General features: G+C 47.8%; 1 protein-coding gene across 1 annotated transcript in view; it reads right to left on the bottom strand.

The window, feature by feature from the left end:
- Positions 1-23,064, bottom strand: part of IFT80 (intraflagellar transport 80) — a 455,321-nt gene that overhangs the window by 193,925 nt on the left and 238,332 nt on the right. The window lies entirely within an intron of this gene.

The raw sequence follows: 23,064 nt of genomic DNA, 5'->3' as shown, positions 1-23,064 counted from the left end.
GTCATTTCAAACTGAAAAAAGAATACTGACATTTCATATGAGTAACTGATATAAACACGTATTTCACATTTGATTAACGGAAGGCTTCATTTTATCAACTGATTTAAAACATAATTTTGACATCTTGACACCATGGCAAGCTTTTAAGAATTTTTTTTTTTCAAAGGCAAATGTGTCATATGGGCATGGAGCATAATGCAATCTTCTCAGGCCCCTAGGCAATAAGGGTGTGCACAGATTAAACTGGTATACCTCCATTCAGATTCAGAGCTTCACATTTGAATACATTGTATTTCTATAACACAATTAGTGGAGCTTACCAGATTCATAGTATATGTGCAGCAGTATAACTGTAACAACAGATCACCAAATCACTACAAGTACAAAACCAGACAACCAGATTCCCCCTTAGGAGAACAAACCCCCCTTGAAACTAACTGTGGTAGATTACGGTACAGTACTCTTTAAAAGCAAATGTGTGCCTCACTATTTGCAGGCAACTGCAAGTCTGGTTTGCTCCTCCTTGCTCTGAGGTCGCACAAGTTCACTATCTTGACCTTTGCATCTGTCAGGCCTCCCAGGATTTCTCTAACCTGCATCTTCATGTTAATACTGCTAAAACTAGAATATCAATCCTGGTCAATTCTCTGCTCTCTAATTAGTCATCTACTGATGTCTTGCTCTTTTGAAGTTTCTCTACCAACTCCACTGTTCTCTGGTCCTCCCAATTTGAGCTGTATAAGCTAGTTAGCATAAACTTCCCAAAAGCGAACTATGCTTTGGTAGTTGCATGTACTCTTTCCTCAGCAGTAACCAAGTGTAGGAAGGTGGATATCTGACTATGGTTACCCCCAACTTTTTGCCTAGTGTCTAGCTGGTTTTTCGACTTAGTTGGCCTGAGATCCTGCCATTCAGGGTCTCAGGCTGTCTGCTCTCTCTTTAAAATGTACTCCATGTACCCTAGGTACATAACCAATTGGTAAGGATCACCTTATTTGACCCTGTACAGTGTACCCTAGGTACACAGGGCATAGGTGTACCCTAGGCCTCCCAGGGGCTGCAGCATGTATTATGCCACCCCTGGTCTGGCCTTCCAATCAGACACAACTGGCTGATCACTCAGCTGGGGCAAGGTTGTGTAATCACCCCTTGCTTAGGTGTAGTATTCCTATACCTACCTTATATATAGACACATGTGTACCTATCAGCCACTCCTATGGCAGGCCTTAACAATCCTGGAGGCAGAGTGCTTGGTAACATGTGAGATGGTGCTCTAGCATGAGCTGAGCCTGTCTGCAGCTTTTGGAACCATGTCCTTATAGCTGTTCTATGATATAGCCTACCATATACTTTTAAAGTGCCTTATAATCTTAAACGGTTATGGTAACTATGGTTTGGCTTTATCGAAACATGTCGTGTAAGGTGTCTAACACTTTGGAATAATACCCCCATACCATTTCTGGTGATGAGGATATTATTCCTCCCTTCTAGAGGGAGAGACATGTTAAAATCCTACTTTGCTGTTTAACTCTAACCAAAGCCTCAGCATCACAAAATGGATGCTGCTGCCACGACACAAGTCTGACCTCCTGCTGCTGGGAGTGATCCCGGCAAGGGAGGCTTGGACAATAGGTTTCCTGCCTTGGGAGGTGCAAGCACCACCCCAGACAGTCCTTAGTGTATTGGGGCAGGGAGGGATGAATGAAACGAGACACTGCCAGGGGCACACAAGGTGCCCCATGCATAGTCCAGTTCAAACCGGTGCTGGGGCACACCAGCCCCAGTCCTGGCGCGAAACTGGACAAAGGGAAGGGGGTGTAACCACCCCCCTCCCAGGTCCCACCCATAAGGCGTGACCTAGCAGGCAACCCAGCCCCCCAGATTAGTATAACAATGGTAGCTGGGCCCCAGGAGATTAGATTATCCTGAACCTGCAACTTGAACAGAAACTCTGGACCTTCGACATTCGACGAAAGAAGAAGACTGAAGAATCTCCCTTGTGGCCAAGGAGTGGCTACCCTGTGCAAACAGGCACCATCAAGAGACTTACCCTTTGCTTTGCTGAAGTTCTACGAGGGACCGACTGCAGAGCCCGACCAGAGCCTTGACTTCCAGACTTCTCCGACCCTGATCCACATCCACAGCCGAGCTGAGATCCGTGGAGGCGACGAGAGACGTGAGACCGGCTACCTGGGAAAAGTGGCAAGTATCTTTCAGCGCAGCTTCTGAGGCACCCTCGAAGTTGTGCACCAGGGATTGAGAAACCCCAACCCCAAGCACCATCTGCACCAAAGATCAGCCCCCCACACTCCACGAGTCCTGCGTGGGGCCTTTCTGCATTTTCCTGCTTGCCGCGTCTGTCCGGTTGCTTGCCCGTTGGCTAGCGGCCTTGGCGACGACACACCTTTGAATTTCCACTGCTGGTTTGGCTCCTCCAGACTGGCTCCTGCTCCTCTGCAAAAGAGAAGCACCCCAGACCTTCCTGGTCTGCATCAGAAGCAAGTCCTCCATTCTTCGTGGGTTCCGCTTGCCAAGGCTTGGTGAGTCCTAGTTCAACTTTGACGCCGCCGACAGCAAGAGCCTTCGTGGGACAGCTCGCCTCCTGGTCCTGGTCGTCCTCGACGTCTCCTGGTACCCGTGGCTGCTGCGACAAGCTTCACCCTTCACCTGCAATCTTCACGACATCGCCTGGTTCCTTCCTGGTTCCACGTGGTCACTGGCTAGTGACCTTGACTCTGTCCCTTCTGCTTGCAGGTACCCTTCCTTCTTGATCCCGGCCTTGGGATCCACCGGACACTCTGCACTGACTGCCTGTCAGCAACGTTCCTTCAGGCATCCATAGAAGTCCACGACGAAACCCGACGCAAGTTCACACCTATGCACCCGCAGCCTGTGGGCTAGGTAACTTGGGTACTTCGGTGCTCACAAGGGTAGTGACTATCCTAGGGTCTAGTTTCCTAGTCTCGACTTTCTAGCTACTCCAGAAGTGTCCTAAAACTGATTATTTCAGAACTGTACTATTTCTATCGATTATACGCATTACGCGTGAGTGTTTCCACTCTGCACCTGAATCCCGTGGGCCTCCCACTTCCTAACTGTTGGTAGTGTAGTGTAGCCCCAGTGATTCCCTAGGCCTAGGCCTATTCTATTTCCGTGACAGTGGTCCTTATACCACTTCTTTAGTATATGGTTTGCGTGGCCCCTAGGGCCTAACTGTATTACTTACCTGTGTGACTTAATGTATGCTTAAATAAGACTGTGTTGTACTTACCTCGAATCTCATAAAGAGTGCTGAGGGTTTGACTAGAATAAATATACTTTATTTTATATATATATCTGTTGTGGTGTCCTTTCATTTGGTATTCAAGGGATTATATATGGCATCACAGCTGGCTTCACATGCCATTCAGAGTTTAGCCTAAGACTGCTCTTGTCCATGCTACCACTAGGATAGCTGGTCTATAAGGTTGACTTTACAACCAATCACCATAAGGGTTGTTTGGACTGATACAAGGTGTACACTAGAACTAGTGACATCATACATCAGGCCAACTTCTCACACCAAGTACCTGCATTTCAGATAATCCAAAGCTCTTGCAAGAATGTGCGCATTAGTCTTTCTGCTGAAATGAACCCACTTATCTGCAATCCTACATCTTCAGGCCAACAAGCGCTTAACTCGGTATTGTAGCTTATCTTGCAGTGAACAATTAACCGCTGTTGAAAGTCCACGCGTATGTACTCACACCACCCTACTCATTTTTTATAGATCTATCGGAGCATGAAGTTGACCACTATTTATTCCTCAAATGTGCCTGCTCTTCTAGAGCATCCTGAGGTGACGTAGAAGGCTTCTCTGGCTTCCTCTCCCTGCATGCTGGAGCATGCCTTGCTTTTGAGGTTCCAATATCCCTCCTCTAGCCCACCGCATTCCACTATCCAATCACATCACTCTTCTCTACTGGAATCCAACTAGATCTGTTACCTGTATCTGGAACCTGTGTTTTTTCACGATTTATGCAAGTCTCAATACAAGAATGCACTCTAATTGTGATAAAAAATCAATGATATACATCCAGCTGTCTTACTTATCTTATCCGCATTTACTATGTGTCTTTTTACCTCTTTAAATCATCCGTAAACACCATCACCACATTTATGTGGACAGTATTAGGAATAAATAGCATCCATGCACGTGTTGATTGTGTCTACTTAGCCACTTGAAGATCTGTTTATAAGAACAGTAATAATTGTCACGGATTTACATACACCAGTGCCCTGAAGAAGATAGATAGATCGGATGCTAATTTATCTCGTGATTTATAAATAACTACAAATTACAGAGCTTGTGTTTGGCATTTGAAGCTGTTAAAGAGGATATTACGTTTAACCTTCAGTGTAAGCAAGTGATCACCACTTTTATTCTGTCTCAGACTACGCAAAGCATTCTGCCTATCCCTTTCCAAGAAATTGATAAGAAGATTGTTATTAATCCAAAATGCAGCAGCTCATCTTATTGTGAAGCGTTCTGTCATAGATCATGCCATTACCCCTTTCCACTAGTTACAAATAGCTAAAAGAATCAAATTAAAACTTAAAACTTTAAGTTCAAGGTTCACACCACCTCTTGAGTCTTATGTTCCGGAGGTACATTTATCTTACAGGTACCAAAAACCTGCACGTCTTTCTTTGTTAAAAGGGCTTTTTTTCTGTGGAGCAGTAAAACAAATTCAACTCTCCACCCATGCAACTTCTTTCTTAAACTTTATTTATTAAAAACATCTAAAAAGATCTCAAAACCTTACTATTTAAAGCCTCCTTCAACCATTCCTAGAGAAGTTCTGCTTTTAAGTTTGGTTGACTAACGGAGCGCCAAGAAGCTTCAGTGGTTGTGTGCTCTACAAGTAGCTACAGCGTAAAGTAACATAACATGCATGATGACACACTGACCCATATTGAGAGACAGAGAGTGGTCCTCCCTTTCCAAGTGCACTCTCTTGCACAGCCTTCCTAGGGAAGGAACAGAGGATACATTTCTTGGGCATTTTGTGTGACATAGAGACATTTTCTTTCCTAAGTAGATCCTCACTAATGATTACTAATGTCCCAATTAATGTTCTCTGCGGCTGGACATCACATCGGACTTCTGCAACAATTTCCCCTGGGATATAGGTCTTTTTTCAGCAGGCCCTAAAGCAAAGTTACATACTGGTTTTGTTAATCTGTGACACCAAGCACTACCTCTGTGCTACTGCCTTCTGTTATCACTGGGAACTAACAGCATGTTCAGTTCACCTGATCAGCTCAGCAAATATCTGTCCCCCTTCATCCACAGTACTTTAGGTCATGGGTTCTGCAGTGCGGCGCCCATGACCCAGTTTGGATCCAGGTCTGCGTCTTCTCAAGAGAAGTGCAGCTATTTTATGATCCACACTCTAAAAACCAAAAATTCAAGCCCTACCCAACTTGTAAGGTTTATTTGCCTGAGGTCAGAGCCGGCTTTAGTGCTGGTGGCGCCCTGTGCGACAATGTTTGTTGGCGCCCCCCCCCCCCAATGACCACCTCCACCACGGATCCTCTCACTAGCACCTTTTAACAGTGACCAAGTCACCATAACCACACTCTCTCAGATGCATTGAATTAGTTATATAGCGCCACTCATACCAGTGTAGGGTGTCCGAGCAGTTTGCAGATCACACACACATTACACAGAGACAATCAATCATACGTGTGTAAATCAGTGTATAGGAAATGTTACATAAGCCAAAGGACTGAAAGTGTAGGAGTCACGTCATACATACTGGTAGGCAGTATAGTTTAATTAAGAGTGCTTGGTGTGGAGAAGCACAAACGTCGAAAAAGAAACAGCATAGTTGGGAGTTTTCTTTAATAGTAAGAATCGATTTCTAGCCAAATTAACCCTTTTTGCAACATTAATCAATGTTCTAATAATGTATACTTTGCAGTGTGTATGCAGTTCTGGGATGAAAGTTAATAGCTCACTGTTCTATATTAGGACTTTAAGTTATAAATTGCAAGTAACAAAAGGATGTCTCTTTTGAAAGCAGTAATCTGCTGATCTGTTTACATCATATGCACTCTGTAATCTACTTGATACAAGTTCTTTGCAGCAGGCATATTAACCCTCTGCACTAACTTCACCTAAGTCAAAACCTCTACTATACAAAATGCTGATCTCTCTCCAGGAAGATAATTAATCACACGAGTTTTCTTGACATTTATGTGAGGACTGGTAATTGCCAGTGGAAAGAAACGTTGCAGCAGGTGCTTCAAAAGCTCAATAAACTTTCAAACACGGCGCTCCCAGGAAGCCAGCACCCGGTGCGGTGGCACCGGTCGCACCGCCCAAAAGCTGGCCCTGCCTGAGGTAAATCCCCCAGATCCACCACTATTCTGTTACCACCTCCCATAGCGTTTTTTCGGCCAGTTTTTGAATCATTCATCTGTGAAGATCTGAGTCCCTGGCACAAGTGAGTAAAACATGCTGTGTCCATAATTCCCAGAATGCACTTAGCAGACAGGGGCCAGTGTGTTAACAGGTACAACAGTTTTTCCATTACTGCTCCCTGTTCACGAGGACCAATGAATCCCCTCCTAACATAGGCCACAGATGGTCCCCCATCTTGGGTCCTGAATCAAAAAAAGAGGGAATGTGTAAAGCGACTCCAAGCTTCCCTTGGCATTACGATCCACATAGTAATCTCGTGTGAATGCTAAACAGGTGTCTACATGCTGGCTTTGCCGATCAAAACTAAGGTTCTTGGTAAGAATCGTCGTACAGTGTGTGTTGATGCTTCCTTTAAAACACTTGACAACTTCTTCATAACAGAATGCAATGCAGTACACAATGCACAAACCATCTGAGAACAATTTATTTCTAAATAGCTTGCTCAGATTTTCTAGGAGCCCCAATTCTTCATAAGAAGAAATTTAAAGAGATAGAAGATGAAGACATCACTCCTAGAGTAAGACCAGGGCCAGAAAATGGATCCATTAGAAACAAATACTATATGAAGAAAAAGATAAACACACATGTGAAGCTATATTTAGCTGAAATGATTTCACAGAGTTGCTAGGGCCACTTACGCATCTATTATTTAAACAACAGTCTAGGGAGATATGTCGGACAAAGGTGTAAAATTAGATTTTCAGGTAGCTGCTCTGCAGGTCTCGACAAAGGATATTCTTATATTCTTAATTAGAATTGCAGTGGTCAACTTTCTTCGTGATGAACAAGCCTAGGTCTACCAGTGAAGATTCTGTTTCTTTTTTGTTATCAGAGGAGGCCACCAATCTTGTATGGAATGAACTGTAATTAGCAACAAGGGTCTACATTTCAAAATGTTCTCTGTTTTCACATCTAAGCTATTTTCAAATCTAAAGTATGAAGAAACTGCTCTTCTAGTGTGGGTGGATTTGGGGGAAAACAAGTAGCACTATATATTTGGATTAAATGTGCAGGAATTTGGAGGAAGATTTACCAGATAGTTGTCCAGTTAGAGGAGGCAATATTTTAATAAAGACTTGTGATTGTGCACCCAGGTCAAAGGAAGGCATTTTTAGGTCTCGCCTAGCGAACGCAGTGCATGCGCTGCTTCGCTTTGGCGAGACTCCATTGTCGGTTTGGTGTGCGAAGGGAGACAAAACATGTGCGCGCCCGGACAGGAGGTGTGCACGCGCACAGAGTTTCTTCTCTGTCGATTTCAGCTTTCACTTTCGCGCGCTCCCACCGCGCTTTCGCACGCTCGATCTCAGCTTTCACTGAAAGGACGCTGTCCTTGAACCTTGCCTTCGCCGCCTGTCAAATCACCAGAAGGACGCTTGTTGCTTTTTGTCCCACGCTGGACTTTGACAAATAAACGTAGGTGGAAAGCTTTGAAGAAAGCCGTTTATAGACGCACGACAATAAGCATAATTTACTTATTAAGGTTAAATCGGAAGAGCACGTTGTCCGTTGTGTATATCCACGGCGCGTGTGACGCACACTCGCACCACAGACTACCCAAATACGCAGCGTTTGTCCCAAACTTCCCACTTTCTGGATTTTAAAAGATGACAAATGCCACCCACCGCTGTTGTCATATTTTTGCAGCGACAAAAGTGTTACGTGAGTTTTGTTTGATATGTTCTCATTTAACTTAAATGGGCGATGGATAACCTGCTTGGAACGCAAACTGCGGCGTGGGTAGGTGGTTTGTTGCTGAAGGATTGCCGGACTGGTCCCTTTCGCCCAATCAGGGTTCAGCCAGCAGGAACCCCGGAGTCATCTGGGCGGGGTGGGGTACATTCGGCTGATCTCAGGATGTCTGTAGCATGCATGACTTTTGTTCCCCATCACACGCCTCTGGGCAGTCTGTAATTAGCAGGAAGTAGCCGCACAGCCTGTGATTACCAGCCCCAGCGATGGCAGCCAACCCCGGCCAGCACTACCAGGCTTTATAGCCCTGCATTGTCCTGGGCCAATACAGCGGGCACTAAAAACCAGCAAGGGCCCCGACTGTTACGCCTTCATGCCTGTCCTTTCTGCAGCTATTAGCATTTTATGCTCCCGCGACAACTGTTTGTTCTGGGCATTGCCACCTCTCCTGGGCATGTCCATCTAACACAATCTCCGTGCCCTGTGGGGTGTCTCCCCCCCAGAGGACTCCTGCAACCAAGCCAAGCATCTTTACTTTTGAAGTTTTAACTACCTTTATGGTGGCTGGCAGAATATCCAGTTCGCCAGTTGCGAATGGTTTCTATTGGCACCGACCGCTGGTGTGTGTTTTTTTAATCGTCAGAAGTCTAATGCATGCAGTTACAGTTGAGTCCAGGTTGATTGTGTAACTTAAGGACTGATGCTCAGTTTGGTGTTTTTATTTAACATGTAGAAATTCCATTTTTTCCTCCAATTGTCATATAGAGTCTAATGCACATTCCGCAACTGGATTCAGAAAAAACACTAGTAACTGGTCAACTGGAAATTCATCCATTGCTGGCCTAGCTAGTTTGCAATGCAATAGGTCTCGCATTTACGCAAGTTTGAGCTATTGACCTTGCAAATGACAATGCCTTTTATTTTTGTTTTTAAAACATAAATGAAAGGCATGTCATTTATAATACTAATAGCTTAAACTTACGTAAATGCGAGACCTATTGCATTGCAAATGCTTGTTATTACTGTTAGTGCTGGACATGTAGGTGACCTCTAATGCTGCCCAACTTTCCATCCTAGTTGATGGCTGTGCACTGCTATGGGTCAATGCTCAGGCAATTAAAGGGTTCTCTTCCATTTCCATTTTTCAACAAGTCTCCATCACATGTGGAGCACCTCTGGGGTGTCTGTTCTGTCTTGTATTGCTGTGCCGTCTTTAATCTGTTTGTGGACCCGTTTTTGCAGTCTCGCGACAGACCGCTCCAGCTTTCTGCAGCAGACATCACTGAATACAATACTTCATAGAGTCTACCCTTGCAGAGGACAATTTCAGTTCTGAGCTTTTTATTGATGGCTTCTCACCCTATTCTGTATTTTTTGTTTGTTCTCATTTACCGTAGCTTGTGGTCGCCTGTGCTACAGGACACCACTGCTGACGTCATGAAACTAGTTTCCTTGTGTTTTTAATGTCATTAGCTGAGTAGAACTCCATGGGTATGCATGCCTCGGATTTCACAGCGTGCTCTTTACGGTCATCCTTTTTCCCATTTAATCGTGCAAGCTGCCAAATGACTGCCTGAGTGTCTCTCACATGATGTGAGCTGCTTTTGACAGTGCTAGTGTTTTTAAACTGTGCAAAGCCATATAGCGGCCTCCAGCCATGTTAAAAGCATAGAAAACAATTAAAACATTTTTTTAAAATATTTTCTAGTTGGTCACCACAACCGTATGTGATGATGCAACACACTGTGCATTACGAAAAGCACTGGCAACTCATCACTTTCTAAATTTTTTAACATGGCCAGTCGGATGACCCAATGCAACTGCATGATGCAAGGAGACGGTCATCTTAAAAGTATAGAAAGCAAGGTTTTAATTGCTTTCTTTACTTTTAACATAGCCAGTCGGGTACTGCTAAGCCAATCGCACCACTCACTCAACACTGGCAAGTGAGACTGATTGGCTTTGCCAATGCTTGATTGATTCTGACATTTTCCTGTTGTCAGTCTACATAAATTAATCTCAACTTCGCTTCATGGAAAATGGCCCTTATCACAAAGATGCGCCTTCCCAGTTTTGTTTGAAAAAAGCTCAACTCTGGATGCACAAAGATTATCGCCTCCTTAATGAACCAAAGAAGATGGATTCTATTTCCTTTGGAGTGATGGGTACCTATCATTTGGACTCGAATGCACGCCTATATTTTTGGATGTATCTCAATGCTCAGCTGAGCTCAGAAGTCAATACCATATTGTACTGGAGTGATTATACTGCGCTTAGTACCACTATGTTGGGTGCTGAAATGCTTACCCACATGGGTAGCACATCACACGTACTGGGTGCGTGGTTGGAAGAGCCTATGTGGGAAACGTTTTTGTGTCGTGCCTAAATAACTAGAATATACAAAGAAAGAAAAGGTGCCGGTAGCATGGGCAGCAGAAGTAGCAAGCTTCTGTCAGTCACAGGTGCTCCCACTTTCCCCACACAGCAAAGTGCATGCATCAGACAGCTAGAAAAATATAGTGAACAGATGAAGCAACCAACAGTGCAAGCTTCCCTTACACAAACAGAACCGGAACATGAAGCAGTTGTTGGAGCTTTTCTTAATCACAAAGAATACATACAGCAAAGCCAACATCAGTGCAATATTCATCCACACAGAACTACATCCTTACACTAAACATTCTGCACATGAGTAAGGAGTGACGTGATCCACTTGGGTCCCAGCTCGGAACAGTGCAGCACATCTCTTGAAAGGTGCTTTTAACAACGAGGCATGATGACAAACTATGTTTCCATATTTTCCATACCAGTTCGACAAGGAGTAAAAGAAGGGTAGATGTTTCTCTATGGGCTTTACCAGATTTAAACAAAGAAAAGAGGGCTTGAAAGGGAAAAAAGATTAGTTGTACAACATTCCTGAATACAGTGGCGGCTGGTGACTTTTGAAAGTGGTAAGGCGTTAATGCTGATTACAAGTTACACAGAGGGATTGGGCACGTCAGTAAACACGATTTTAACAGCCATTCGTAGTTTAAACACCAATTTAGCTAGGTACGAGCAGACTAAAATCAGGAACAATGTACCATAAAAGAGAGAACAGGGTTAAGCAAACATTAAACACAAAAGCAGTGAAAAAAAAACTCCGCAAAGCGAAGCAAGCAGATAGAGCGCACAGAGCATACATGACCCCACAACACTGAGAAACAAATAAAACTAGCTCTCGCACTACCTAACAAGAACTCGCCAAACGAATGAACTCACACGCCCAAATCCACCTCCTTTTAAACAAATTGCCAGTCCCATCTGATCTTACGAGTTCCACAAAACCCCTATTCCTCCCAGGTCCGGCATAGTCATTATTCCTTGATGGGCACACACTTCTGATAGCGAGCTCTTAAAGAGGTAGCTTCATACGCTCCTCATCCAGGTGCTGCAGGTAAAATATGGGGTGGAGCAGGTGATACACAGCTGGGACAGCCTAGACTAAGTGATAGCATGAGTGTACTTTCAAAGGTATTGGTTTCTTTATGGATTAATGGGCTGCATCTGGGACTTTCTAGGCACGTAGAAGAGCAGCAGTCAGTCTTGGGAGTACACAATCCGACTTGTTCCAGGCACTCTATGTCTACCGTACAGAGAGTCTTTTAAACGTAATGCATTGTGGGAGTTGTAGTCTTGATTCTGTGTTTGAGTCAATTGTGCCTTATTTCTCAACAGTTTTGCAAAAACAAAGTACAGGGCAGGCATCATGGTGAGGTGGAATCATCCCTTCAGCAAGCGAGCGGTTGGTAAAACATTGGTAATTAAAATTTAAAAAACGAACACACAAATCTTATGTGCAACCTGTGAAGATCTAGTCTTAATGGTTTAATGGTGCATGTAAACATGAATCACGCATCATTATACCTCTTTTACTAAATAAATGTACTTTACAGCCGCTTCAGTTTTAACCACAGAATCGCATAAGGGAACATATTTATGAATAGGACGCAAGCACATTTTTATAGCCAACAAAAATGTTAGTGGCAGTTAGATGCTCGTAATCTGCTCCAGCATGGATTCCAGTCGTGAGTCTAACCGCTTCTCGGGTCCTGTTCATTATAAGAGACCTGCTATGCCAGCCTGGGCGGTGTTTTTGCGATCGTAAATTCTCATTCTAAACTGTCGGTTCTCTCAAGCCTAGCTTCACAGAGCAAGAGACGTGTTAAAGAGGTCGAAATGTTAGCCTGGAAGGTGCAGATGAGTTTCATACAAGACGAGAGAGTGTGATGAAATGATACACTGGTGAGTATCACTTAATGACAGCAAATGACATCGAGGCGTGCTAGCTCCGACCAATCACACGCTGCACTTGATATTTAGCCCAAAGAGACCATCTCCCCATGGCTTTAAGTGGGATGGAAAAACTGGGGTGGGGGGGGGGGGGTCTCTCAAAGGGGCGTGGCCAATGTCATTAAGGGAGTGGCTTAAAACACGCAAGCTAAAAATCTGTGATTAGCATAGTGTGCCGCCTGACTTGTATTTTGCTGTGTCTGTCATTTGCATCCAGATATATTATACAATAAGTAACATCATACCTACAAGTCGTGACTATTGGCTTTGTCAATGGTTGTTAGTTAAATACAATAAATAAGCAGCAACTATGGCTTGTATATAATATTAAAAAACGATTCCACTTAAAACCCTGGTTAGACCAGGACAATGTTGCCGCTCCTGAGTTTCAAACAGAGAACGGAAATCCAGAGAGAAAATAGCCACCTGGCATGACCTCATGCCGTAATTTCTCCACTAGTGAGAAGTGAGCAGTGTGAGCACGCGCACATCGATGTGCTGCTGTCACTGCAGTCCGAAAAAAACGGACCGCCTGTGCCAGGGCACAAAACAGAGCCCGATAAAGATCCGTTTCGAGGCTCTCTTTAAAAAAAGCCGCTGCTCAGCACCGGTGAGACCTGGCCCACTTAAAGCCCTGCATCTGCCCTTGCGGTATGCTTTACTTTTCCATGGTCCGGAAGTAACTGCCATAAGGGAGAAGCTCCCCACCTCCCTCACCCTGCCAGCCGGGTTGCGCGAAGCACTGGCTACGTATGGTTATGTTGTATGGACGATGTATACGGCCCTGTAATTGCACACCAAAAGCCGCGCCGGTGCCGCCTTCCCCGGAGAGGTAGCTACCACAGAGAATCCCTGGTCTGTATATGACGAACAGCCGCTCCTTACTCACAAGGCACGTGCAGTCCAAGCTTCATGGGGTCACAGGTTTTAGAGGCCCCTGGGAATGGATATCCGCGTTGCCTTCATCTCAGCTAATCCCAATGTTGCTTTCATGCTGTTTGCATTAGCGAACAGCGTGACAGCAGAAGCGGGATTGGTTGTAGCAGGACGATGCAGTGCTCCAACACATACCAGGAAGCTGGGTCTGTATTCCCCAGCTCACTTGCACAGCGCAGGTGGGATACAGCTGAAGTACGCATGTCAGATTGGACGCAGCAAACAAAACGGCCATACTGACATGCGCACTTCATTTGACTGCCAGGGGCAGGGTTGCTGCCAGTCTTCAAGCTTGGACCAGCCCACATCGACACCATCAGACAACGTAAGAAAGGAAAGGATGGGCCACAATAAAGAATATTTTTGTGATGGCTCACACCTCTAGATGATCCGCCCCTGCCTCAGTGGCGTAGCTAGGGGGGTGGTGGGGGCAGATTGCCCCAGGCGGCATGAGTTTTGGGAGCGACCGGTCCCCCTCCCCCTGCTCATACATGCAGCCGTCGCGGCAGCATGAAGCACCAGCGACCCCCACCGCTCTTCAATTAGGCTGCCGCGGGCGGCAGAGCCAGTGGCCGCCACAGGCTGCCTAAAGCCTAGCTACACCACTGCCCTGCCTGAATAACCTACATTAAAGAATATAACTAGGTTGTAAAACATCCCTGAATAACCTACAATAAATAAAGGTATCTTAAACTCCATCTAAAAAACCACGCTGGTCGTCTCTGAGCAACATACACAAAGGAACTGAGGGCTAGAAGCAAGTTATTGCAGTTCTGACATTATGTGTGAGTGAGATTACACAAAAAGCAGAATTGCGTGGTGAACAGAGCACAGAGCGTCAGCCTCACTGTTTGTTATTTTGAAAGCGAGGTCTTGCTGGAGTGGAGTCTCTGAAGGATCGTTGAGGCTGTTGACATCTGCCTCTATATGATCTTCTTGAAGGATGGGATTTCTGCTTATGAGATTGACGACCTTGCTGTTGTTGTGAATAATAAGGCTAGAATACTATGCATATGGTACTGTCTAGTATCCCTATGGCAGAACTGAGTGTAAGAAAAATACTTTTCGTCCTACAAACCTACAGCTTTAAGAGTCTCCAACTCCTCCTACGTTCTCTTTATTTCTTCATCTGCATGAGAACCAAAAAGGGCAGAGTCTGGAAAAGGGAGATTCATTAATTTTATTTGAGCGTGTGGCATTAAAGTATTCAGACGAAGCCAGGAAGCGGGTCTGAGGGAAATATCATGGCAGTGATTTGGTGCTGCCAGATCTGCAGCATCGACAGCAGCACTTATTATTGGATTTGGCACACGTTGTCTTGTTTGCTTTTTTTGGGGGGATAGTTGCTTGCAAAATTTTGCAAAGATCTATCAAACCTTCCTAGAAGAGAGGATTCAATAGCTCTTTTGAGACCTGTATCAGAAGAACTGCAGATTTTTCTTTCTACTGCGTTCATCTTCTTGCTTCCCTTCTCTGAAGGAACTAAAGGTTCTGGAGCTGAAAGGTGTTTCTTCCTGTCTGCAGAAACAATTACAAAATAAGGCTTTGATTCTTGGCTCAGGAAAAGTGTATCCTGTTCTTCCGATTTATATTTCTTAATGAGTCTTGGTGTTGCCGACTTCAAATTGGCTGCAGTCAAGACTTTTACCCTCTGCCAGATCAGTAAATCCTGGTACTAGAGGGAACGATAGGTTGTGAAGAAGTCCTTGGTTGTAAAAACTCCATGATGGAGACTGTGGTACGTGGAGATCTATCTATATGTTCAGTTTAGCTGCTCCTCTGATGAGAACATCTTGGAAGGCTAAGATGTCATCTACTGGAGAAGCTGGAGGAGACGTTGCTGTAAATGTTCCATCTGTGTCATACAAAGATGTACTTGGGGATGTTAAAGGACTTCTTTGATTGAGTTTGTCCAGAGTTTTTGGAGGTTTGTAGATGGTTCTACTGGCCTTGGAACCAATAGAATAGAGGGTCCTTGTGTCGCATTACAGTCAACAAAGATGTAAAAGGAATTATCTGTTCTAAGAGTGTAAGAATATTTAGAGGCTGAAGAGAGACCTGTACACGGCCTTCTGCAGGGATAATTAGTCTTTGCCTCTTAGAAGTAATCAACTCTTCCACATGAACCACTTCATTCCTCACAGACAAGAAGTATACAGATAAATGTCTTGATGTCGACAGAGACATTCTTAGAGCCAAGATATGGAGTAGTTTTGGAGTTGAAGATGGAGTAGAATGATTCGACAACGAATGATAGCATTTGGGTCTTGCTGACTTCAAGTGTGTCGGAATCGGTCTAGTCAGGTCCAAGACTTGTTTTGGTTGTCTGTGCCAATGGTGCCTGTCCTGACGTCGATGGAGATGACTTAGGTGGCAATGGTACTGACATCGGTAACTGATAGTTTGGACTCGCTAATCAAGCCTTTGACAGTGAGCATGTCTGTGCTGAGGGTCTCACCATCGGCAGATGCTCCCCTGAATGACAAGAGTGTTTAGAATTAATTTGGTGATGTCTTTTTAGGTCGAGCCTAGCGTTGCAGCGCGCATGCGCTGCTCGCTCTGCGAGGCATGCTGTAGTAGGGTATGTTGTGGAAGTGCTGTGGAAGCCTCACCCACTCTCCGCCCATATTTCTATTTGGCTGGTGTCAATGTCCTTGATAAACGCTGGCTTCCGATTCATTATGAGGCTTGTTAGTCCTGCCTTGGTAACGCCCTGTCTCAATTTGTTGCTGCCACTAAGGACTGGACCTTTTACTTCGCTCCTAACACGGCATGCTTTATCTAGTGGATGAGCACTATTTACTTTATTGACAATGGCAGCTGTCCTACTGCAGGCACGACGTGCTTTGGTGCCTTCTTTACTCCTCCCTCTCTCCCGTTGTTTGTGCCTTCTTCCCCCTCCCATTGTCTATGCCTTCAAATAACCCCTGTCACCCCTCCCGTTGATGTCATGCCTACCGTGCCTTCACACTCACGTTGTCCGTGCTGCCCCCCCCGTTTTCTGTGATCACTACCATTTGCAAAGCAATACGTCCCACGTAAATGCGAGTACTATTGCATTGCAAATGCTTGTCTGCTAATTGAGCCTGATTAGCTCCCAAATGCTGTTGAACATTAGCCGCGAGGGAGCTCCCTCTGGGAGCCGGCAGCAGGGTGCACTCATGGCCGCGGATATCGCACTGATATCTTACTAAAGTAAATCCCCAGCAGATAAGAGGGCTGCTGGAGAACGGAGGGCCTGCTCTTCGTGGTGATGGATAGATCAGCAGATTGTAGCATGGCAATCTCTACCAATTGACCCATAAGTGGGGGGAGATGTTTCTGATATTGCAGGAAAAATGCATGTAACTGTGGCCGAGGTAACCAACTGCTGACTAGGGGGCGTCGGGTGACTGGACGGCTGATTTCTAGGTACCAAAAGACAGATGAGGGGGATTTGCAGGGACGCAATGCAGGCTGGCTGGCGGGCGGGCGGGCCCACACCGGGCACCCACCCTAAGTGTCCCCAATTCAACCGAAGGCTATGAGTATCTGTGAGAATCAATCAATCAATCAATCATGCATTTGTAAAGCGCGCTACATACCCGAGAGGGTCTCAAGGCGCTGGGGGGGGGGGGGGGGGGGGGGGGGAAGGATGCGAGGAACTGTGGCGAGGGCGAGGGTGGCAGAGCGGAGGTTGCGGGTGGGGGTGTGGAAGCTGAGTCGGTTGTTGAGGTATGTTGGTCCGGTGTTGTGTAGCGCCTTGCGTGCGTGAACGAGGAGCTTGAAGGTGATCCTCTTGTTGACTGGGAGCCAGTGCAGGCCTCTCAGGTGGGGTGCGATGTGGCTGCGTCGGGGGACGTCGAGGATCAGTCGTGCCGAGGCGTTCTGGATTAGTTGTAGTCGTCTCTGGAGCTTGGCTGTTGTTCCCGAGTAGAGGGCGTTTCCGTAGTCGAGTCTGTTGGTGATGAGGGCCTGGGTGACGGTTTTTCTCGTGTCGGGAGGGATCCACTTGAAAATCCTGCGGAGCATTCGGAGGGTGTTGAAGCAGGACGCGGAGACGGCGTTGACTTGCTTCGTCATGGAGAGGGAGGCGTCGAGGATGACCCCAGGTTGCATCCATAGTCGGTGGGTTCCGGGGGTGTGCCTAACGCTGTGGGCCACCAGGAGTCGTCCCAGGCTGATGGGGTGGGTCCGAGGATGAGAACCTCCGTCTTGTCTGAATTCAGCTTCAGTCTGCTGTCCTTCATCCAGTCGGCGACGGCCTTCATTCCTCTGTGGAGGTTGGCTTTGGCGGTGTTGGGGTCTTCGGTGAGGGATATGATCAGCTGGGTGTCGTCGGCGTAGGAGATGATGTTGAGGCTGTGTTGTCGTGCGACGTGGGCGAGTGGAGACATGTAGATATTGAACAGCATCGGGCTGAGGGAGGAACCCTGTGGGACGCCGCAGATGATCTCGGTGGTTCTTGAGCGGAATGGAGGAGGCGGACGCTCTGGGTTCTGCCGGAGAGGAAGGATGTGGTCCAGGCCAGGGCCTTCTCTTGAATTCCGGCATCATGGAGGCGCGCTGCTAGGGTGCGGTGGCAGACCGTGTCGAAGGCAGCTGATAGGTCCAGGAGGATGAGGGCGGCTGTTTCTCCTTTGTCCATCAGGATCCTGATGTCGTCAGTGGCGGCGATGAGGGCGGTCTCGGTGCTGTGGTTGCTGCGGAATCCAGATTGGGATGGGTCCAGGACGTTGTTGTCTTCGAGGTAGCGGGTCAGCTGTTTGTTGCCAATTTTCTCTGTCACTTTTGCCGGGAACGGGAGCAGGGAGATGGGCCGGAAGTTCTTGAGGTCCGCCTTGGGTTTCTTCAGAAGGGCGTTGATCTCGGCGTGCTTCCAGCTTGTCGGGAAGGTTGCTGTCTCAAAGGAGCTGTTGATAGTTTTCTGGAGGTGGGGTGCGATGGTTGTGCTGGCTTTGTTGAAGACGTGGTGAGGGCAGGGGTCGGATGGGGATCCGGAGTGGATGGAGTTCATGGTTTTGATGGTGTCTTCGTCGCTGACGTGAGTCCAGGCGGTCAGGTGGCGTGTGCCTGTGGTGATCGCAGGGGTGGTGGGCTCGGTGGTGGGTGTGGGGGTGTCGGAGTTGAAGCTGTCATGGATGTCGGCGATCTTGCGATGGAAGAAAGTGGCCAGGGAGTCGCACAGGTCTTGTGATGGTGGGATGTCGTTGGTGTTGGACCTGGGGTTGGAGAGTTCTTTCACAATGCTGAAGAGTTCTTTGGTGTTGTGTGCGTTGTTGTCTAACCGGTCCTTGAAGGCGATCCTCTTGGCGGTTCTGATGAGTTGGTGGTGTCTGCGGGTGGCGCTTTTGTGGGCCTCGTGGCTGTCTGGTGTTCGGTCGTGGAGCCATTTCTTCTCCAGCTTCCGACAGGTGCACTTGGAGGTCCGGAGGTCTTCGGTGAACCAGGCGGCTTCCATGTTGGTGTGGTTAGTAGTGGAGGTTTTGAGAGGGGCGAGGGTGTTGGCGCAGTCGTTGATCCATTGTGTGAGGTTGGTCGTGGCAGTGTCTGGGTCGGTGGGGTCGGCGGGTGGTCTCAGGGCGAGGGTGGTAGTCAGTTGGTCCTTGGTGACCTTGCCCCAGCGGCGGCGTGGTAGCTGTTGGGTGCGGTGGTGTGTGGTGGGTTTCCTGAAGGTGAAGTGGACGCATGTGTGGTCGGTCCAGTGGGGTTCGGTGGTGTGGTTGAAGGAGACGTGGGAGCTTGTGGAGAAGATGGGATCCAGTGTGTGTCCAGCGGCGTGGGTGGGTGTTGTGATGAGTTGTTTGAGTCCGAGGTTGGCGAGGTTGTCGATCAGGGCGGTGGAGTTGGTGTCGTTGTTGTTTTCGAGGTGGAAGTTCAGGTCCCCGAGGAGGATGTAGTCTGTGGAGGCGAGGGCGTGGGTGCTGACTAGGTCGGCGATGGTGTCGCAGAACTGTGGTCGTGGTCCGGGTGGTCTGTAGACCAGGGTTCCTCTGAGGGTGGTGTTGGGGTCAGTGTGGATCTGGAAGTGCATGTTCTCGGCGGTGGTGAGGGTGTCGTTGGTGTTGGTTGAGATTCTGAGGGTGTCCTTGTGGATGATGGCGATTCCCCCTCCCACTCCGTTGGTGCAGTCTCTGCGGGAGATCTTGTAGCCCTCAGGGATGGCTATGGCGATGTCTGGTGCTGAGGTGGCGTTCAGCCAGGTCTCCGTCAGGAAGGCGACATCGGGAGCGGTGGAGTCTAGGAGGTCCCAGAGTCCGATGGCGTGCTTGCGAGCGGAGCGGGTGTTGAGGAGGATGCAGCGGAGGTGGTTTGGTCCACTGGCTGGTGGTTTGTAGGGCTGGATGCTGGTGTATCTGCAGTTCCGGCAGGTGAAGGGTCCTTGGGTGTGCTTCGGGGTGGCCCGGTAGCAGGGGTGGTATCGTCCGGTGTTGAGTGCGTGGAGGGTGCTGGAGTCGTAGTGCAGTCTGGTGTTGCGGGGGGGAACGGGGGCTAGGGGTTCTGGCTCTAGGCACGGTCCAGGTGCGGACGGGCGCAGACGGGCTTGCCTTTGGCGCGCCTCTGGCGCGCCAGCGGCCCGGCTGCTGCGCGCGTCCGCCGCGCTTCCGCGCGGCGCCCTCCATAAGAGGCCAAGTGGGAGGGAGGAGCAGCTGGGAGGCGGGAGCAGGGCGGCCAATGGGCGAGGGCACAGGGCACAGAAGGAAAAAGGGGGCGGGGCCACGGGGAGCAGCGGCAGGGAGTGGGTGTGGGGCAGAGAGGGCGAGGGTACAGGAACGGCAATTAGAAGAGCAGGAAAACAAAATAACAGCCAGAAAGGGGGAGAAAAAACAGAGCAACAATACAGTACCACGAAAACAGGTACCAGGAGCACACCAGCGGCGAACCCTTGGCAGCAGCAGCAGCAGTAGGGGCAGTCACGGACAACCAGGAGGAGCCGTGCGGCGTGGGGAGTGACCAGAGGTCAGGTCACACTCACTGCCACGCGGCGCCCTCCTTAAGAGGCCAAGTGGGAGGGAGGAGCAGGCGGGAGCGGGGCGGCCAATGCGCGAGGGCACAGAAGGAAAAAGGGGGCGGGGCCGCGGGGAGCAGCGGCGGGAAGCGGGTGGGGGGCACAGAGGGCGAGGGTACAGGAACGGCAATTAGAAGAGCAGGAAAACAAAATAACAGCCAGAAAGGGTGAGAAAAAACAGAGCAACAATACAGTACCACGAAAACGGGTACCAGGGGCACACCAGCGGCGAACTCTTGGCAGCAGCAGTAGGGGCAGTCACGGGCAACCAGGAGGAGCCGTGCGGCGTGGGGAGTTACCAGAGGTCAGGTCATGTGAGACATGAGAGTCTCAGGGCCCCTTGGCATATTCTGAAGGGGACCTGGTGGGACATCATGCTTCGTTATCTCTCACTGCTGATGTGTACTTTTAAAAGACGCGCACAGTGATCATTTTCTTGTCGCACTGAGCGGACAAACAGGAATGGATACTCCCTCCTGCCTGTCTTTTTTTCTTCATTTTTTATTAACCAGGTGTATGAAAAGCACTAATAACTCATATTTTACTGTCAGAAAATGAGAAGTTATAATGTCAAATTGTAGCTACGTATTGAATTGAATGTACGGTAGGTAAAATAGGAGAGTTGGAAACTGAGATTTGTGCATGATATAACCCATGCAGGGCCGTGTCCACCTTTCATCCTTTTGATGTCAGTAAAAAATACTTCCATCTTTGCTAGGGTGATAATGCGTGTATATACATATGTTATGCTATATGACTAGCAGTTTAGAGACATTACAGCAGTTCTTAAGTCCATACATAACAGTACTCCCCCACCCCATAACCTCGACTCTTCACTAATGTAATGACTTGGTAGGATCCCAATCCATTTTGAATCGGTCGCGTGGGCAGCAGTAACTTGTGCTAAACCCACCGAGCTGCCTTGCCCTCCTTAGGCAGTATGAACCTAGAATTGTTTTGTGCACTGCAATTGGAAATTGGGGTTTTGCTTTAAGTGTGTTGGCAGAAAAGGGCACTGTTGTGTTTGTAAATGAGACAACCTTTTGGTACAATAAATTGCACAGGTTGTGTGAGGTGTGAAGGTATAGCAGTGGCAAGTGGCACACGGGTTCTAGGCTCTGACAGGCCTTTCACTGCCGGGTCACGCTGGCCTCCATTCTGTTTCCTCAGGGCCAGGGACTACGTGAAGTGCCACGGATACAAAAGTAGCAGGCTACAAACATCAAATACCCACCTTGTGGCCTAAGTGTGAAAGCATTTTGTCCCTGCTGGACACATGTGATGGGAGGCGGAGGGTCAGGCCAGTCTTGGACAGTGGTACCATCCTCTAAAAATGTCATCACCCCATCTCAGAATGAAAACAGATTTTTCACTATTATTCTATAGAATTGGCAGCTCTTAACATTTTTAACAATTCAAACATTGCAATTTTGTTCAGGGATCCCTTGAAAAGTGCAAATACATGGTTGCCAGCTCTGTTTGGGCAGCCTGGCATTCATAAATTGTAAACGTGTCCACAGGGAGATATTTTTCTACATAAATGGGGACTTTGAGGATTACTTGTAGTCTCTTTCCCTTTGGCACCTAATCTCAGCCAGGATAAAATATATTGCTGACAATCCATTACAGAGTGACAACTGTACTTCTGCAATTTCCCGTAAAAAAACAAACAAAATGTTTTCAGCATGATGCTCCACTTGGCCAGTGTCTAGCAACCCCCCTCCTCAGATCAATGTAGCCAATCCCAAGTAGGACCCCCCACACAAAGCCCCTCCCTGTTTGAAGACCTCTGGCATAGGAGTGCTGTGGTGTAGGGGTAGAAGAGAGTGGTGCAGAGTAGAGTGGTGTAAAGTGTAGTGGCATAGAGTGGTGTAAAGTGAGTGGCATAGAGAAGAGTGGTGTAAAGTGGTGCATAGCAGAGTGCAGTGGCATAGAGTAGAGGGGTGCAGAGTAAAGTGACAGAGTGCAGTGGCACATAGTTGAGTGGTGTAGAGTGCAGTGATGTAGAGTGGGTGGTGCAGTAGTGTAGAATGCAGTGGCATAGAATAGAGTGGTGTAGCGTAGACTGGCATAGAATGCAGTGGAATAGAGTGCAGTGGTGTAGAGTGCAGGGGCCTAGAGTGGAGTGGTGCAGAGTAGAGCGGCATAGAGTGCAGTCATTTAGAGAAGAGTGGGGCGGAGAAGAGTGGGGCGGAGTAGAGTGGCACGGAGTGCAGTGGTGTGGAGTGCAGTTGCGTAGAGGGGCGTAGAGGGCAGAGGAGTAGAGTAGAGGGTGCAGAGTAGAATGGCACAAAGTGCAGTGTCATAGAATAGAGTGATGCAGAGTACATCCGAGTGGCACAGAGTGCAGTGGTGCTGAGTAGACTAGAGTAGAGTAGAGTGGCATAGAGTGCAGTGACAGAGTGGTGCAGATAACAGTGCAGTTGTGTAGAGTGCAGCGGCATTGAGTAGAGTGGTGCAGAGAAGAGTGGGGTAGAGTGCACAGGTGCACATTGGAGTGGTGTAGAGTGTAGTGGTGTACAGTGGAGTGGTGCACAGTTGAGTGCAGTGGTGTAGATTGCTGTGGCATAGAGTGCAGTGGCATACAGTAGAGTCGAGTAGAGTGGCATAGGGTTGAGTGAGATAGATTAAAGTGCCATAGATTGGAGTG

Source organism: Triturus cristatus, chromosome 11 (assembly GCF_964204655.1).
Source record: "Triturus cristatus chromosome 11, aTriCri1.1, whole genome shotgun sequence".
Classification (NCBI taxonomy): Eukaryota; Metazoa; Chordata; class Amphibia; order Caudata; family Salamandridae; genus Triturus; species Triturus cristatus.
The sequence above is the reverse complement of the archived record's forward strand: the minus strand, read 5'-3'. Positions and strand labels throughout refer to the sequence as shown.